Source organism: Ovis aries, chromosome 13 (assembly GCF_016772045.2).
Source record: "Ovis aries strain OAR_USU_Benz2616 breed Rambouillet chromosome 13, ARS-UI_Ramb_v3.0, whole genome shotgun sequence".
In the NCBI taxonomy this organism is placed as follows: domain Eukaryota; kingdom Metazoa; phylum Chordata; class Mammalia; order Artiodactyla; family Bovidae; genus Ovis; species Ovis aries.
Genome location: NC_056066.1, coordinates 68,104,332 through 68,119,810, shown reverse-complemented (window position 1 = coordinate 68,119,810; position 15,479 = coordinate 68,104,332).

Sequence of the window (15,479 nt, the reverse complement as noted above, 5' to 3'; positions counted from 1 at the left end):
CAGAAATGCCATGGAGTTTTCATTAGTAGATAAGCCCCAAAGTATGTGCCGATGATTTACATCTGCAAGAACACACTGCGTGGCCACAGTTAATTACGAGACCTGCCACGGGAGGTGCTTCATCAAACCCTGGCAGAGGCCTTCCGAGGGCCAGGGACACCTCCAGGGACCGACACATCTTGACTCACTTCCGATGAAGGGCTTTGAAGTCACTTCCCGGGAAGGCAGAGCCAAGCTGGCCCTGTGGGGATCAGCCTGTGTCCTCCTTGCTGCCCCAGCCTCAGTGTCCCTCTGCCTCCTCCCTCAGAGTTGCCAGTCCCTCCCACCCCATCCCAGGATTCCCAGGTGGCTCAGCAGTAAAGAATCTTCCTGCCAGTGCAGGAGACGCAAGAGACATGGGTTTGATCCTTGAGTTGGGAAGATCCCCTGGAGGAGGAAATGGCAAACTACTCCAACATTCTTGCCTGAAAAGGCTCATAGACTGAAAAGCCTGGCAAGCTACAGTTCATGGGGTCACAAAGAGTCAGACATGACTGAGCAACTAACTGAGCAGGCATTAACACTCTGTTGTGTAGCAAGAAACTGAAGATTAAAAGGTTACTGGTCTTTCCCAAGATCACACAGCTGCTAAGTGGTTGAGCGAAGATTGGAATCAAGATCTGCCTGTCTGACCAATGGTGTGCTCTTCATGAGGAGAGAAAAGCCACGCAGCAATGAAGACCCAGCCTAGCCAAAATTAAATAAATAAAAAATTTTAAAATATTTTTTTAAAAGATGTTCACGTTTTCCCCACCTTTCTGGAAAGAAGTACAGAGATCTCCTCCAAAGCAGTCTGTCAATCGAAGTTTAATTCCAATCAAAACCCAAATGGAAATGTTCCGCACCAAATGGTATATACATGCCAACATTCATAGGTACAACTTGAGGGACTCCCCTCGAACACTCAGTTGGTAGAGGTTAGACTGGCTATGTAATTTGTGGGGCCCACTGCAAAATGCAGAGCCCTACTTTTATTTTTAATTATTAAGAATTTTAAGATGGTGACAGCAGAAAATTAAACCAAACAAGGGGAGAAATCTGAACAAAGGGACCTTTGTGACAGCCCAGGTCACATGCCCAGGAAGCCAGTTCCTCTAAGACCTAACGTCAGGAGGGACAGCTAGCATGTGATAGAAACATTCAGGGCTGACAGTAATAAATTGAGATGGAGACCCTATTTCCCCAAAGGAGAAGTAGACTTATTTGCTGTGAATGAGGGAATGGAGTAGGAGAAGGGACAGAAAAAAGGTAAATGGACCTGTAAAAGTAAAGCCCAGGGGTCTTCAGAAAAATAGTCAATCAGTAGTGCATAGGGCGTCCCTGGCTGCTCAGCTCATAAAGAATCTGCCTGCAATGCAGGAGACCCTGGTTCAATTCCTGGGTCAGGAAGTTCCCCTGGATAAAGGATAGGCTACACACTCCAGTATTCTTGGGCTTCCCTGGTGGCTCAGAAGGTAAAGAATCTGCCTGCAATGCAGAAGAACTGGATTCGATCCCTGGGTTGGGAAGATTCCCTGGGTTGGGAAGATCCCCTGGGGGAGAGCATGCAACCCGCTCCAGTATTCTTGCCTGGAAAATTCTACAGAGGAGGCTGGCAGGCTACAGTCCATGGGGTCACAAAGCATCAAACATGCCTGAGCAACTAAGCACAGCACAGCACAGTAATCATCCTTTTCTCTGAAAATATGTGAATGCCCCGTGAAGACAGATGTAGCAGCGATGAGCTGGAGCACCTTTGAGAGCCATGCAGCATTTGATTATACACCGCGGCATACCCGTCATCTACCAGCCGCCCTGAACAACCATTATTTGCTTATTCCAGGGCTCCCTAGCTGTTCTCTAAAATCAAAACTTCACTAATAACCATATTTAGGATTGAACAAGCACTTGGTATTTCCCCAGGACTTCACAAGCAGTAATTAGTTAATTCCGTGTACTTGAAGAAAAGGTGCAAGTCTGCAAAAGCCAGGTACCTCTCCTGTTCGTAGTGTAGAGAGAGGGTCCTTACACCAGATAGCAGAGGCCTGGAAGTGTCAAGTCGTATACAATGTACGATTGTGTGTGTCTTTCTGTCTGTCTGTTATGTGAATAAGTGTGCCTATGGTTGTGTATATGCTTGTATGTAAGGTTGTGACGTGTGTGAATGCATGTGTCTGTGTGTACATGTGCACACATGTGTTTGGAAATGTCGGCATTGAGTCCTTATAGGGGCATCTGGTCCCAAAAGACGAAATGATCACAGCATTGAAGAAGGAGCTTAAGATATAGACTCAGAAAACTCGGGTTAGGACCCAGGTCCAGCCACCTAGTGGTTATCCAAACTTGTTCACGTCAGCTCCCCCCTCTTAGTTTCCTCATCCGTAATGGAAGAGTACCTTCTTCTCTCAGGAGTGAAGATTAAATAAAAGTCCTACTGCAAAGTCAGAACCCATCAGTGTCTCAACTCTCTGTCTTCTACTTTCTCATCCATTCCATTCCTGGACAGCAAACCCAGTCTCAGTCTCCAGGTCTGTTCAGCATTATGTGAGGAGAGAGAGAGGAGGAGGAGGTAAGGAAAGCTGAAGAGACGGAAGAGTATGGAGTGAGTGGATTGCTGGAAACATAAAGTTTCCCTCAGTGCAAGGAAAACAGTAGGAGTTTATAGAGCTAAGACTGATGGTGCTCATTTGCAAACCGGAACTTACGATCTTTACATCACTTATCTAAGTATTACCAGATCCCACAGCTGCAGTGGTGAGCCACAGTGAGCAACAGCAGCCTTTATCGGTTGAGCACATGTGAAGTCAAGTTCATTAGAAGACAGTGACCATTTAAATCACTGCTATCTTCCATGGTGGCTCAGATGGTAAAGAATTGGCCTGTGATGCAGGAGACCCGGGTCCAATTCCTGGGTCAGGAAGCTCCCCTGAAGAAAGGAATAGCAACCTACTCCAGTATCCTTGCCTAGAGAATTTAATGGAAAGAGTAGCTTCTCAGGCTACAGCCCATGGGGGTTGCAAAGAGTCAGACAAGACTGAGCGAATAACTCTTTGACTTTTCACTATCGCCCACCACCTCCTGTGTGTTCAGTTCTGCTGGGCCGGCATGCCTGATGATGAAGAAAATCATTGAGACTGGTGTGGAAGGAAGGGTGTTCACATATATCTTCTAATTTTCTTGAAATGTGTACAAACCAGCATTCCAACCATAGACTATAACTGCAGCAGACACTAAACAATGAAAGTAGAGCATAGTATCTATCCTAATTATTGGTTCTGATTGTTAAAGAATTTACCCATATGCCTGAGCACTGGTCATACTCACCAGTAGGTACAATTTCTCTAATAAAGGGACCTGCATGTTTATGTACTAAATTTTGTAAATGTCGCATTACAAAAATAAAAAAGGACCTTACATATCATTCCTGCTCTGTATTTCTTGCTTCAGTAAAAAGATTCTTCCATTTCACTTGCTATTAAGAAAATCTTATATCTTTAATGCAGTCTGTTGCTGTCTTCCTGTCAATCACTGTCTTCACGTAGCTACATCCCAGCATCTTTTAGTCAGATTGACACATTCAGAGACTTGGCCACAAGGTAAGTAAGAGAACCAGACTTCAAATTGAGATCTGTAGTCCAATCTTGATTCCTGGACCCCATTCAGGGGTCTTTATTGGCTTAAAGCAAAATGTGCTGGAAAGATCCTGAAATAGGGATGGCCAGACAAAGAGACCCGGCATCTCAGCCTTTGTCTTCCCCAAGCCCCTCTGCTCCAAATGACTGAACCCACCAGCTCTGAGAGCTGAAAACAGATAGACCATCTCTGGGTGGGTATGATTCAACACAAGTGATTTTAAGACCTGAGAAAGACTTACCCTGCACAGTCACCCTGGCATTTGGAAAGGAGGTTGATAATAGTGATCAATGACTAATAGTGAGCAGATCAGCTAAGAAGACAAAATCTTGGGTTCAGAATTAGGCACAAACTTGCATGTTATTTAGAGTATAAAAATAAGTTACAACACACTACATTTTTTAAAAAGTGACAGATAACACCAACATTACAAAATGCTGGAAAATAACATAAGCTTTGTATTAAATAGCACACAGATGCAACACTACAATAATTCTTAACTTTGGCTGGCTGCATATTCTTTGATCTCCTTTTCATATGTTGATGAGTATGTAATAAGTTCTGTGGGAAAAAAACAAAGTGAACTCAGACTTTCTGCATTATTTTCACCCTCTCATGGTACAGTGAAACTGGGTTATTCTTTCAGCTTTACTGATTTCTTAGAAATGCCACCAAAAATTTTTGGATTGTTGATAAATTTGAGAATTCTTCTATCCAGTTTATTTTCTATATGATCTATGAAATTTTAGGACTCTTCAAAAGTTTTCCTGTACAACAACTAAAGTACTATTTGAATGAGCAACATCCATGGAGCGGGACTTTGGCGGAAAAGAAAAATATGCAAACAAGAGGCTCCAAAGTGAAGTGTTACTAGCTTCTCAGTAAACTCCCATCTGATTACCTTACAAGGTCCTGCCTTGACAGTCCTTGGTTATCTGTTCCAACTCATTGCTTGTCACATCCCTCTTTGTTCAGTCTTCTCCAGCCACTCAGCCTTTGTGTTTTCACCTAATGTTCATGCTTTTTTTTTTTTTTCCCATTATCCGACCTTTGCACAGGCTGTGCCCCCTGCCTGGAGTTTCTTCCCTGCTACGTAATTCTTCATTTCACTGATTCCTTCAGATCCTCCTGCAGTCTTCATCATCATTCACTTCTGAATGTCTTCCCTCCCTACATCAAATCCTCTATTTTTCTTAACCCCATGCACCTCTCTCTCAAAATAACAGACTCAAGTTTACATGTTGTTCTGGAATTATTTAACTCACCCGTCTCTCTCTCCTAAGAGATCTCTAGGAGAGTGGGAGCCACGTTTACTTTTGTTCCTGCATTGTAATCCCAGTGCTTCATACACAGTCTGGATCATAGTAGGGGCTTAACAAATATTTACTGATCACCTCTGGATAACTAAAGGAGAAGAGACATGTGTTGAAATTGACCAGTGGTGTCCTTTCTCACTGCAAGAAAAGCAATTGAGAAAATAAAGCTTGGTTTCCCTTTGGCTTCATTTCACCTGAGTCAACTGACTGCCTGTTGGTGGATCTCAGATATCCAGCCAGCCTCTGTGAAAATATCTTCATCCTAAAACATGCCTTCTGCACTTTGAGAAACCACAGGTGTTGCTATAAATACCAGAGAAAACCAAAATCTGAAGTCTGAGGTGAAAAGAAATATGGATGAAATGTTTAATAAAATAGTTCAGGAAAGGATACAGATGTAGCATAGCTTAGAGGAGAAGTTGAGGTTGGGCAGCTGTGTTTTCCAAAAAGATCAAATATCCTCTCTCCTACCTTGAGACGCTGGCCTAAACTTCACACCAGAGCATGCTTTGTAGATGAGTCTTAGCCTGTCTGTATGGTGGGAGCATGGACTTCTGAAAAGGCCTCCTCCTCTGGTCTCTCAGCCCACATTTCCACCACTAGAGCTAACTTTCTTTTGGTTAGACATCGTACTTGAAGAGTTTTAGACCCTGACTTTTCTGGCTCCATACAACTTCTGGGATGGGGCCCAGCCTTTTCTTATTCAGCACCTAAGCAAAGCTAATAAGAAGAAGGACTCAGCCCACCAACAGGTGGGAACTGAAATTATATCACTATCCATCGATTTCAAATTACATGAGACCCAGACATCTACTTGCCCTTTAACTAGTATCTTCTTCTGATGAAGACTGGTTAGTGGGTTTCAAATTGCATGCCAACTTTGTTACTTGTCAGGGGTGATATTTGAAAGGGATTCCATGTTGAGTAGGCTCAAAGTCGTGTTTGATTAGCAATGTCTGTTCCGATCAAGGGCAAGGGTGGTAATGGCCCACATGTCACATATTTGGTTTCCTTGTTTTAACTCCTAAAATTTGGTCCAAGGCTTATGACTGGGTTTTAGCCCAACGTGAACTTAAGTTTCTCCAGAGGCAGAAAGTCTGCCCTGAATCCAATTGACATGCTATAATATAATATTTCACAAGTGTTGCCTTGACCTAGTTTTGAAATCATGGCTAAAAACTTTCAATTCCCCCTCATGGGTAGTTTGCTAAGCCTCTACACGAAGTGAATTAAAAAGCAGAGACATTACTTTGCCAACAAATTTCCATATAGTCAAAGCAATGGTTTTTCCAGTAGTCATGTACTGATGTGAGAGTTGGACCATAAAGAAGGCTGAGCAATAAAGAATTGATGCTTTAGAATTCTGGTGCTGGAGACGACACTTGAGAGTTGCTTGGACAGCAAAGAAATAAAACCAGTCAATCCTAAAATCAACCCGGAATATTCATTGGAAGAACTGATGCCGAAGCTGAAGCTCTAGTACTTTGACCACCTGGTGTGAAGAGCCAACTCATTGGAGAAGACCTGATGCTGGGAAAGACTGAGGGCAGGAGAAGAAGGGAGCAACAAAGGATGAGATGGTTGGATGGCATCACTGACTCAGTGGACATGAGTTTGAGCAGGCTCCGGAAGAAGGTGAAGGACAGGGAAACCTAGTGTGCTGCAGTTTACAGGGTTGCAAATAGTCAAACGCAACTTAGCAACTGAACAGTAACAAGAACTACACCAACCCTGTCTCTTACTGGGGTCCAGGGTCAGATGCCCAACTAGCTAGGGACAGTCCCTAAGCCCAGGTGCCCCTGTAATTACTCAACAGATCCAATCTCCAGGAAGCTTTCAAAATCCACTCCGCTTGCCATGCATAAGCCCCGCCTACAGCTCCAGCTTGCTGTGACTTTGCCCCCATGTGTAATCCCCCGTGTGTCCCTACATGGAAGCCTTCTCTTCTTTTCTTATTTGGAGCCATAAATAACAAAGAGTTCACCTTTCATCTATCTGAGTGTTAGGGTGTTGTATCTGTTATCCAAAGAATCTTTAGATCTTATAAAACACATGTCCAGTGGCTTTGTCCTGCCTGGCCACTGTCATCCCTTACAAACTAAACTCTCACTTCCAAAACCCCCACTCCCAGGAACAACTGTGCATTTATTTCATATTGCAAAGCTCTTTCTTGCTGGGGATGATTTCTCAAGCCTCCTGCTCAGCCTCTGAGAAGTTATTTTAGCTAAAACTCTAGATTTCTTCCACTTCTGGCATGTGAGGGTGTTGTTTGGGGTGTGGGGTCTGCAGAAGCCCTAGGAGGTCCCACTTTGTATCTGAGGTACCTTCTCCCCAGTCTGAGAACTCTGGCCTGCAGATAGCTACAGAGCCCTCTAAGGATGCAACCCTCAAAATACCTGCAGGATAGACTATGGCAAAGCAAGGAAACTCCATTCCATCTTGTTAGATTTGTAAATACTCTTCTTTTTCTTCCTTCATCTTATCTGCCTGCCAGATGAGCTTGCTTCCCGAGAAGGAGGTCATGTCACACTTTCTTTCTCAAATGTGTCCTTAAGACAGACTTTCCACTCAGACTAAAGGATGAAAACACTTAAAACCATGACATGGTCAATTCTGAGAAACTACCTAGAATTCAGAAACGGTGGAAAGTTCTACTGGGATACCCAGGATAGATTTGTGCTATCGGGAAGGCAGACAGGGGCATGAGGAAGGGCCAGTGGGGAGCTGGAAGCAGACAGACAGTCCCCTGATCTCGAGGGGCAGAGAACCTCCAGGCAAATTCAAAATAGGGGAATTTCTCTCGAATTTCTAATGAGGAAATTTGATCAGTGGCAATTAAAACTGAGTTCCCTGAGATGCATCACACTGGGAGGATGGCTTCTATATCCTAAAGCCATCTTAATGGTAGATTTACAGCTTGGTCTGGTTACAGCAGACCAAAATGGAGAGAGTCTAGGACATATATAGTGCAAAGACTTCGTCAAAGAACCAAGAACTCTGATCCTGAAAAAGAGATGATCTGTGCTCAGGAAGAAAGGAATTAGAGAAGCCTCTTATTTTAAGATGATGATAAGAGCTAACATCTACAGAAGGTGTGCCTGTGCCATACACTTTATTTCTTGTGCTTCACATCGATGTACCTCGTAGGGTAGGTGCTACCATTATGCTCACTGAACCAATGAGGAAACCAAAGTTCAGAGTTGTGAAGCAACTTAAGCTCACAGAGCAATATCCACCAGGGTCAGGATCCAAACCCAGACCAACCTGGCACAAAAAGCAAGTCTCTTAGCCACTGCCCTATTATACAAAGAACAGGTGTCCATCATTATGCAAAAACTGCATCAGATCCACAGTCTGGCCTCCAGTGGCGTCTCCTCCAGTGAGACTGCCTGGACTTCAGTTCCTCAAGTCCCTATCAGCAACATGGAAGGAATCTCAGTAACAGCTGTCGTGCTGATCTACAGAACATGGAATGATCAACATTTAGGGCACATTTTTACATCAAAACCAGAGAAAAGTGTGCACTTTTATTTGGATTACACTAGAAGGGAGGCTTCCCTGGTGACCCAGATGGTAAAGAATCTGCCTGCAATGCAGGAGACCTAAGTTTGATCCCTGCATCCAGAAGATCCCCTGGAGAGGGGAATGGCAACTCACTTCAGTATTCTTGCCTGGAGAATCCCATGGACAGAGGAGCCTGGAAGGCTACAGTCCATGGCGTCACAGAAAGTCAGACACGACTGAGTGACTAACACTCAGAAGCAGACCAGGAGATAAGATTCGAGTACAGGCAGTTTATTTGAAAGATAATCCCAGAAAATGAGTAAGACTAGGAGAAAGTGAGATGGGGGAGAAAAAACAGCCAGTAAGTGTAGGTTTTCAAGCAAGTTTCCACGGTGGGTAACTGGAGCTTCATAATTCTGGAGAACTTAGGGGTCCATGTAGAACATGCTGTCTTGTTGATTTGATTTGGAACCATGAAGACATTTTATATAATTATAACACAATGTTATAAATAATTTTATAGATCAGTGGGTGTTATTTATGTATTAAGTTATAATTTTCAGTTGCAATTTTAAAGGCAATCCTTATTAAAAAATAAACAAATTCAGCAAATACATCTACGTATTGAGCTAGTGGTACAATCACAATCACACAGATAGAACTATGTCAAGTGATTTTAAGATACAGTAATCAGACTCTTCATCCCCTGTGGGATATACCCAGCCTAAGCGAATTTAAAAAATAAAATAAAATTTAGAGTATATTCAATAATCATGCCATTGGTGAAGGCGTTATTCTGGGACAGTTGAGTTGGTATAAAACACGTGTGTTTGCCTTTGGGAACTGGAATATTATTCAACAAAAGAAATAGGAAATGCAGATATAAGATCAAAAAAGGTGAGTAAAAATAATGTCATTTCTTAGATCCAAGTTTCAGTGAAAGCTCAAGAAGTATTTTCCATTTAAAAGTATGTTATGCCCAACATGCATTCACTGAAAAGCCTTTGAAACCATGGTAAACCCAATAGCAATGAACACCTTGAAACCCAAATTGTGGGTGTCTAAATGTCATTCTCCACTGAAAGAAACAAGGACTGTCTAGTTTGGAAGAGAAACCATACAAGATGAGTCTGGACTATATCATGAAACCAGACAGCAAGAAACTATGGAAAATCATGCAGTCATGTCAGAAGGACTCAGAAGTGAACTTAAAGCATTGTCCGCAAGAGAATTTGATCTCAGTGAGAGAACAACTGTGACGGGTTGAAATCCATCCAATACTTTCAAATCCATGCGTGCAAAACGAGAGTCATAACAAAATAAGCTCACTGGTGTCCCACATTGAATGCTGGAGAACCAGCTCATTATTTTGAAAACTAGAAAATAAAGGGAAAGAAATGCAATCATTAATTTGTCTTTCCCATATAAACTCTATCTTTGGACGATAAATAGTTGATGAGAAGAAGCTTTTCTTTAAAAAGAGATTCAGAAAATGAATGAGAAAGAATGATGGGGTTAAAAGTATTGTTGATTAAAACGATCATTGGTGGTTGCTACCATCAGAAGAGTCAACCAGACTTTCTAATATTCAGTACACTGTACCATGAAGTATGAAGTATGTCTGCCAAAAACCAAAACCTGAATCTGATCAGAATTCTAGATCTAACTTCTAATTTACAGGAAAAACCAGGGGGCAAAGGAACATCATGTTTAACCACACCACTAAAATGCAAACAGCAAAATGCAGACGGTGAGGAATTCTTTAAGACAAACAACCCAGTTTTTTTTTTTAACAAGTAAATCTCAAGGGGAAGAAAATAGGTCAAAAGAGACTTTAAATACCTATAAATTAATTGCAATATATAGACCATATTTTGATACTGATTCAAACAAACAAATTACTTTCAAAATTATATAATAAGGTTAGGGAATTTGAGCAGATTAGATAATAAAGAATGGTTATTAATATATTTGGATATGATCAAAGTGTTTTGTTTATTTTTAAGAAACAATCTGTATCTTAAAGATATATATACTGAAGCATTTAGAGAGGAAATAATATTTAGAGTTTGCTTCAAAATAATACAAGGAGGAGAGAGGAAGCGTGTAGAGCTTACATAAAAACAAGATTGGGCACTAGTTAATAATTTTTTAAGCAGAGCAAAGGGTGCATGGATAGAGGTGTGTTATACAATCCTGCCTCCCTGATTTCTGCTTAATATTTTTCATCATACAATTTAAAGTTACACACACACATTAAAACTTAATATCTGTGGCCAATTTTGCTCCAGAGAAGAAAGGGTGGAACTGAGCTAGGCAGACGCAAGTCTGGAGCAAGCAGAGTCAGTCAAGGGCATCCTTTGCGTCTGCAGAGGCTCTCACAGAGCCACAAGAGGATGAACTCAACAGCCTGAACTTTGGCATCAAGCAGGTCATCCAGCTCCATTACTTAGTTGCACAGAGGTGCTCCAGTGTCCTCACCTGATGAATGGGAATCACAGTAGTAGCCCCCTTGCCCAGGATAAAGAGGGTCAGATGAACTGATGCATGGAGGATGCTTAGCAAAGCCCTTACTGCACAATTAACTATTGACATAATTATCTTCATCTTCCCTGTAAGCTACCATGAACCAAGTGGATATTGCTGGCACAGTAACACATAGGAACCACAGCTGGTGGCCCAGACTCCAGACCTGTCTACATCTCTCCTCAGTCATCCTTGGCAGCTTCTGGTTATAGCAGCCAACTGGAGCGCTCATCTCAAATCCCCGTTTTCCAGAGCCTTCACTCTCCCCCGTTCCCTCAGTTTCTCTCTTGCTCCCTCTCTGTTTTTTCCTCCATCCTTTCTTCTTTCCTTCTTTCTCCAAAGCAGCACTTTCCAAGTGACAAGTGAAGCAATAATCTAAGCAATAATTTAACTCCTTGCTTCCTACTTAAAAATCCCCTAATTACTGGGTAATGGGTCCGCAGAGGCATTTGGGCTGGGTGAGCTCAGCCCTGCAGGCACAGCTATAGTTCATCTGTCTGCTCCCTAATAGCACTCTAAAGTTCACCCTTATAAACATGTCACTGAGCCTGTAATTGAGTGACTGGTCATTAGGTTCCACGAGCAGTACCTGTGGGTCACCGATCACTCAGAGGTGATGGATCTTTCTCCAATACCTCTGCTGGGCTAGCCACAGAGCTCTCTATCACCTCGGAGCACAGCATTACTCTACAGGAAGTCTACAGTGGGCCCCGGTGGGCTGCCTTAACCTTGGACTTGCGTGTGGAAGGGCCAGACAGAGGAGAGGGTAGGGTAGGAACATACAGGCTCCTGCTTCTCTCACTGACTCTCCCAGAAGCCTGTCCTGGGATGGTCTTATAGGAGACACTGAAGCAAAAAGACACCATGAGGCAATAAGGATTCAGTGCAAGAATAATTGCTCTGTGGAGTTAAAGTCGATTTGAGAGCAGAGGCATTGTTGTAAGACAAGGAAAAAAGGACTGGAGCTTTGTGTTACTAGATTTAGCTTAACATACCAGAAACATCTGTCACCTGTGAGCTGTGCTCCCTTGAGTAAGTCACTTGACCTCTCTGTTCCTCGATTTCCTCATTCAAGGAATAGAATGTTTCCCTTCTAGGATTGTGCTGAAGATTATCTGAGATAATATATATCGAAGTGTTTTTCAGAGTCCAGCACTCGAGAGGCATTCAACAAGTATTAGTTCATTCTAAATAAACCTATTTTTCCTGAAAGAATGTGAAGTCGCTCAGTCGTGTCCAGTTCTTTGCAACCCCATAGACCGTAGCCTACTAGGCTCCTCCATCCATGGAATTTTCCAGGCAAGAGTACTGGAGTGGGGTGCCATTTCCTTCTCCATTTTTCCTGAGATTCCCTCAAAAATGCTCTTTTGTCTTTTTGATGATGATGGAGACATCGAACATAGTAGCTAAGGCTGTGACGCTAGGCTGATTAGAATCAAATTCTGACTCTACCTCCTCAATCGCAGTGTGACCCTAGACAAGTTACTTAACCTCTCTGAGCTTCAGCTTCCTCCTTCATAAAAAGAATTTTAACAGTAGCCAGCAGCTACCTCAAAGAATTCCTATAGGGATTAAATGAAAGCATACACATAAATTACTAACCATAGTTGAAAGTCATCTTTCAATAAATACTGGCTCTTTCACGAGGCCCATGTTTAGGGAAATGAAGGGGGAAAACAACTTTATTCCAGCTCCATAATTAAATACCATATCCTGAACTTTCAAATGTCAAAGAAATTCAACGTTTTAAAATTTTAAATCTATCTCCAATTATACTGACCTCAAAGAGTTCCCCAGCCCATTGGTGGAAATAAGCCTTGAGGAAGAGAACAGCTAATTTAGAATTAAATCAGTCTCTTGTTTCCTGCCAGACTGAGTGTTACAGAGTGGAAATCCCACAGGAGGAGGAAGAGGGAGCTGCTGAGGAGAGAAGGCTCCAGTAGAGATGGGGCTATTCTGAGCTGTAAGGACAACAGGGCAGGATGGTGGTAGCGATGGGGCTGGGGGAGGGGGCATCCAGATGGGACCGATGAGGGTAAAAATCCACAGGCAGGGACATGGGGGCATGAGGAGTCTAGCCTGCTGAGTGCCCCCAACCCCAGAGTTTGTGCTACGAAGGAGTAAATGGGTAATTCAACAAACCAAAACTGTTTCCTGAAAGCCTATTCTGTGATGAGCATTAAATTAAACATTTCATTGGTTCCCACATGAACCCTGTATAGGCTGGACTCACATTTTTAGTCCATGCTGCTGCACACTCTAACCACCATTAGACACCACGTCTGGATTCTCCAGCTGAAGACAAGATGGCCCTGCGCAGTGACCCATCCTTTAGCTTGGGCAGCACTTACACCTTCATCCACTCACCAACATCTCCTACTGGCATATTTCACTTTGCTTTTATCATGTTATACTATTGAGTGCAGAGACATCACTTTGCCAACAAAGGTCCATCTGGTTTTTCCAGTTGTCATGTATGAATGTGAGCTGGACCATATAGAAGGCTGAGCAACTAAGAATTGATGTTTTTGAACTGTGGTGGTGGAGAAGACTTGAGAGTCCCTTGGCTGCAAGGAGATCAAGCCAGTCAGTCCTAAAATAAACCCTGAATATTTGTTGGAAGGACTGATGCTGAGGCTGAAGCTCCAATACTTTGGCCACCTGATGTGAAGAGTCAACTCGGTGGGAAATACCTGACACTGGAAAAGATTGAGGGCAGGAGGAGAAGCGGGTGACAAAGGATAAGATGGTTGGATGGCATCACCAACTCAATGGACATGAATTTGAGCAAACTCTGGGAGATAGTGAAGGACAGGAAAGCCTGGTGTGCTGCAGTCCATGGGGTCGCAAAGAGGCAGACACGACTTAGCGACTGAACACGACAACAATACATATATCCCCTCATTCTTGAGCCTCCCTCCAATTCTAAGAAGCACAGGTTTCAGGAAAGTGAAGCAACTGAAGCAAAGATGATAACACTTCGGCATTCCCAACAAGGCAGAGCTTCCATTCCAAGTCACTCACTTTTCTTAAATCGGTCAACTGTATGTTCAGTTGTGAAGGAACAAATGAAAATATATTTAATGAATACTCATTTAGAGCTAAGTACCAGACTCTGCTTTAAGCAATTTGCAAATATTAACTTTTTAAAAATTAAAGAAGTTAATAAAAATCATGAGGACACATTAAACAAACATAAATTGAGGGACATTCTGAAAAATAAATGCCCTTCCTTTTAAAATGTCAAGGTTAATCAAAGCAAAGAATGAGAAACTATTCTTTTTTTTTTTTTTACTTTATTTTACTTTACAATACTGTATTGGTTTTGCCATACATTGATATGAATCCGCCACGGGTGTATACGAGCTCCCAATCCTGAATCCCTCTCCCACCTCCCACCCCAGAGAAACTATTTTAGATTAAAGGGGACTAAAGAATATGACAACAGAACGCAATGAAATGTATTTGTTTGTATCCTGGATACAAACAAAAAATACAATATATACAATACAAAATAATTGTGTATTTATTTATTGTTTATTTATTTATCATTGCTATAAAGAACATTAGAGTGATATCTGGCAACATTTTAATAAGGTCTGTAGAATATTTAATTTTTGTATACTAATGCTAACCAATTTCCTGATTTTGATAATGCTTCTGTGGTAACATAAGAGAATGCCCTTGTTTTCAGAAAATGCAACTAATGCATTTTAGGTGTAAAGAAGCATTATGTCCACATTTTACTCTGAAAATGATTCATAAAGAAATAATAAAATTGAAAATTGTTCATAAAGAGAAAATAAAGCAAATATGAACACGCTAACATTTGGGTAAATAAAAGTGAGGATTCATAGGCATTCATTTTATTATTTTTCCATATATCTATGTCTGAAATTATTAAGCAAAAAAATTAAAAATAGAAAATATATATCATAATTATTTATAAATGATATAGTGTTATTTTAAGTGATAAAATTTTTCTCCCTAGGACAAAACATTGCTTAAACTTAGAAATACTGGCTGGTTTAACTTAGAAATATTGGCTGTTGTTTTTATTTTTTGTGCATGCTTTTAGAAAGGTGTTAAGTGAAAAACAGAGAGAACATTGACGATGAAGTTCTTCTGCAGGCATTCAAGTGAGAGGAGATGGACCTGAACTAACATGGCACGACCAACCTAGATAGCATATTCAAAAGCAGAGACATTACTTTGCCAACAGAGGTCCGTCTAGTCAAGGCTATGGTTTTCCAGTAGTCATGAATGGATGTGAGAGTTGGACTGTGAAAAAGGCTGAGAGCTGAATAATTGATGCTTTTGAGCTGTGGTGTTGGAGAAGATTTTCGAGAGTCCCTTGGACTGCAAGGAGATCCAACCAGTCCATCCTAAAGGAGATCAGTCCTGGGTGTTCATTGGAAGGACTGATGCTGAAGTTGAAACTCCAATACTTTGGCCACCTCATGCGAAGAGTTGACTCATTGG